This window comes from Oncorhynchus mykiss, chromosome 5 (assembly GCF_013265735.2).
Source record: "Oncorhynchus mykiss isolate Arlee chromosome 5, USDA_OmykA_1.1, whole genome shotgun sequence".
Classification (NCBI taxonomy): domain Eukaryota; kingdom Metazoa; phylum Chordata; class Actinopteri; order Salmoniformes; family Salmonidae; genus Oncorhynchus; species Oncorhynchus mykiss.
In genome coordinates, this window is record NC_048569.1 from 69,050,379 (window position 1) to 69,054,716 (window position 4,338).

Genomic DNA, 4,338 nt, shown 5'->3' on the forward strand with positions numbered 1-4,338 from the left:
GTGCTCTGGTGTAAATGTGAACGAGTTTAATGCCAGTGTAATAATGAATGGCTGTTTGCAACGCTGCAAACTTAACCACGGGAAGGTGGAGTTAACCTCAAATTACGCGACACACACGGTGAGCGTTATAGAATATATAAGAATGAGACAAAACCAATAAATTGAGTCACTTCCTTTATGTTGCATTATTGGAGAGTAATCTGTATAAGAACTTCTTCCTTCCACAATAAAATGAAAACAGCCTCCCCATACATAGTCTAAAATGTTTCACAACAGGGTCAACTTCCAATCAGCATAGGGACAAGGCTTTAGGGTAGAGCAGTGCAGAAACATTTACATTAAAATCCAGAGGGGGGAAAATTCCAGTTTAAAAAAAAAATCCCAAAATGAACATATCAATATCAGAGCCTCCTGCTTTAGAATATCTTAACAGCTGTATGTATGCAGTCTGAGCTTATTTTCAATTTAGAAAATAGGTGCATTTGATTTAAGGTAGCTTGAGTAGTTAGTGAAAACTGCCTACCCAATACACAGAGTGACCCCATGAGTGCTGAAAATAAGCTGCAGAAAAGGATAATCAGTAGACTTTCACACCATAGCCAAAACAATATATCTCTCCACACACATATACACCATCATAATGCCATATACATGTTTGGGGTACAAGCACCTACCAGACATCAGGTAGCACAGACTCAACAAAAATGTGTCAGATTTTTTTTTTTAAATACACAAAAAAAATGCATTGAGGTAAACATTGTCAGGAAATTTGAGATGGTCAATATACTTAATGTAGTTAGCAGAAGAACATTGTTTTCAGAGATGAGATTCAAATTGTTGTAAACTTCACTTTCAAAAACAATTACTGGCATGTCACTGCTAAAAAATAAAAATCTCAAATCTAACAATAAATCTTCAACCAAATCTCAAATCTGAACTCCTATAGATTATCAACATAACATGGAAACATAACTAATTGCTGTCCTTAGTTTTCGCCCCTTCCCTTGTGATGTAGGCAAAACAATAGCTACCCATTTGTTTTGGGGGAGAAGCATAAATCATTAACGGAAAGGCCAAACAAAGCCCCATCTTCAGCCTTGCGCCAATGGATCATAGTAGACAGGGTTCCTTTTCAGAAGTTCATCTCATCTTTGTGTTTAGAGTCAATTTCTTCATCCTCTTCTCCCTCCTTTTTATTAATCTCTTCTCCATCCCGTTTCTTTCTCTCCTCTTCCTGACTGTCCGTCATCATCTTTTCAGGGTCCTGTGTAGACCGCAAAAAAATATATATATATATTGACAGGGTAGGAGACGATGCACACATCACCTTTTAGAGAGGGCATATTATAATGACAACTCAATCTAAACATAACTGGTAAAGTTGATGGTATATCACACAAAAAAAGGAGACCATCGGCTTACCTTTGTTGCACCCCATGTCTCGTTCCCTACTTCTGCAAGCTTTGGTTCATTGAGAAAGTTGTCAAAAATAGTCCCTGACTTCACCTATAAAATGATAAAGGGTCATTGTTTATTTAAATCTTAACCATTCACTTCAAAAAAAATGAAAGTCAAAAGAATAGTAAAACACTACACACCATGTTACATTAATCAAGGATTAGAGTCAGTCACTCTACCTGCCACATATCCAATCACCCCCATGCTGGCATATTTCAAGGTCAGCAGTGTAGTCAGGGTTGTCAATTTCAGGGTTCACCCATTTCCCCTTGGAGGCAGGATTGTCAATCTGTTTGGGCTTCCACTCCCCCTGTGAAAAACAATGTCAGAAAGTGCTTAGTTCCCTATGCAAAAGTATTTTTTCCCCACTATGTATCCAAGTAAATAGGCAAATTAGTAAAAATGGCAAGACCACATTTCACCGAGTGTAGTACATTCACACCAAATCCTTGTGGCCATGAGTACAAACAACCGTGGAGGCCTACCTTATAGTCAGGGTCCGTGACCATGGGAGGCTCCCATTCACCATCCATCTCATCGTTCCAGTCATCAAGCTTCTTGGCATCAGGGTCAGGGATAGTCTCAGCCACATCCCAGTCCTAAAGGAAACAGTGGCTTAATAATGTCCTTTGCACAGAGTCACCTGCATTTTCTACAGAAAATGAAATGGTGTTCTCATGCATTCTTTAATGTCTTGTTAACATACCTCTGGTTTCTTGTCTTCAGGATCATCAATGTTCTCTCATCCCAGTCATCTGGCTTCTCAGCATCAGGGTCCTTTATCTTCTTGGGGGGAGGAAGTCCCAGTCCTCCTCTAGGCTTCCAGACTCAACTTTCTTGTTGTTGATCTCCACCTCGTAGGTGTTATCCGGATTGACTACCAGTGTGTACATGTGGGTATATTCATCATCCTAGGGAACACACAAAATAAGTTACTGCATGCAAAAACAAAATAATGTTTATTTAACTTCTTTAAGGCCAATACTTTTAAAACATAATACTGAGAAAAAGGTGGGATAGCAAAAATGGTCGACAGATAACAGATGGTGAAGCTCATAGATAAATACAACTGTTACCATTGACTAGAAAATATAGCAGAATTGCTTATGGACAAAAGGGCTTCTCAGCACTTTCTTAGTGCCTGGACCACAGATGTCTGGACCCAAGACAGCCAAACCACAAACACAGGAATTTAACTTCACACTGCCAATAGTATGTGGTGTAAAGTAGCCAGGCAACTCAAGACAGTGAGACTAACACGGGGAACAATACCTAGGGGACTCTCAAAACAGAAAGGAATTTGACAAGTGAGTCATAACCTACTTTCCAATGTTCCCAGTTACAAATAGGATGTTTATACTTACCAAACATGATGTTGTTTGTGGATTCTCCATGCATTTCCTCCTGGTTGAGATCAGCTGGGAAAAGCTTGAGGTAGCCTCCACCAGAGTCAATGTTCTGTTCATGTTTCACAGTAAACTGGATTACCAGTGACTGGTCTTTGTTGTTGACGGACTCAAAGCGGGAGGATGCAGAGTAAAAGCGAGCATCCTGGCTGGTTTGAAGGCCTGAAATGTTTAAAACGCTCAAGAAATACTCATATCAAGTGTCAACCTATTGAGAAACAGCTAGACACACCAGATTCTATTGCTGGAGCCTAAATGACAAAATGACAGAGGCACCTTTGTCTTTGTCAACGTCTCCATAGAATTTCCCACCAGTGAGAACAAACTTCCCATAGTCTGACTTGTGTTTAGATTCCACCCATCAGCTTTTCCAGGCATCTGCGAAATGTTATTCAAAAATCAGGTGTAAGTAAGTCACCTGAGTAATGAGGACAGAGCCACTCGGCAAGGGCCATGTACCTGTGTAGTTGATCTGGGAAAAGAGCAGAGGGAGTGCATGCAACCCATTGATGAGTAATCACTAAATCAGAACATGTCAGCTAAATGTGAACTACATTTTGAGCATGTCAAGCTGATATTGCATAAAGTGAGCAGGCTATGAAATTGTGTCTCTGTGACACTCATCCAACATATGACATGTAGTCCAATCACCACATTTCAAATCTCGACCCCCCCCCCCCCAAAAAAAACAGGAAGGTTCAGTATTTATTCAGAACTTACACCCCCCCCCCATCTTCAAATTGTTCTCGGAAATAAATGGAGGACTCAGCAAATAGTGATGCGATCGATACGGCCATCAAAAGCATCGACAGGGTTGTCATTTCAGCTTGCTAAAAAAAAAAAAAAACACCCTCTAAAATAGAAAATGTAATTAACAATGTAAATAAATACCATACATTTTATAGACACTAAATCTAGCAGTAAAACTAGCTATGGCTAGTTACATGCTATATTGGTCAAAATCCTGACCTCAAATGCTGTACTTACTGCAAGCCCCAAACGCTGCTGATGGGCTCTCGTTTCCGAACATTGGATAGCAGCTCCAGGAGGAAGCGTAACAACCTTTAACCAATCGAATTAATTGAAAAAAGCATTTCAGCCAATGCCAGCTGACCACGCGTTTGCTTCACAAACGCCCCTCAGTAGCCGAATGGGTAGGTGGTCTTTATCTCTCGCTCGGCGCCCGGGGTGAGAGAGCGGAGTTTGCACGAATGCAGTAGAATGGGTAGAAAAAAACACGCCACACACCCGCCAGATGCGATAAATCATGTGCACCTTCTGTGATTCTGGTAGTAGTTTTTCTTATTTCTTTTGTAAAGCAATTTAAAAATTACAATATGGAAAACAAACGGAGTATAGAACATAGTATACAAACAATGGTCAGGGGAATAAAGACAATACATTATTTAAAGACCTTGTAAAACTTATGAACGTTCAACGTTTTGATTGCTTTTTTGTTTTGAGAAGAAATTGT

General features: G+C 40.0%; 1 pseudogene; it reads right to left on the reverse strand.

The window, feature by feature from the left end:
- Positions 1–161: 161 nt before the first annotated feature.
- Positions 162–3,838, reverse strand: LOC110522990 (annotated as a pseudogene).
- Between the last annotated feature and the right edge of the window lie 500 nt (positions 3,839–4,338).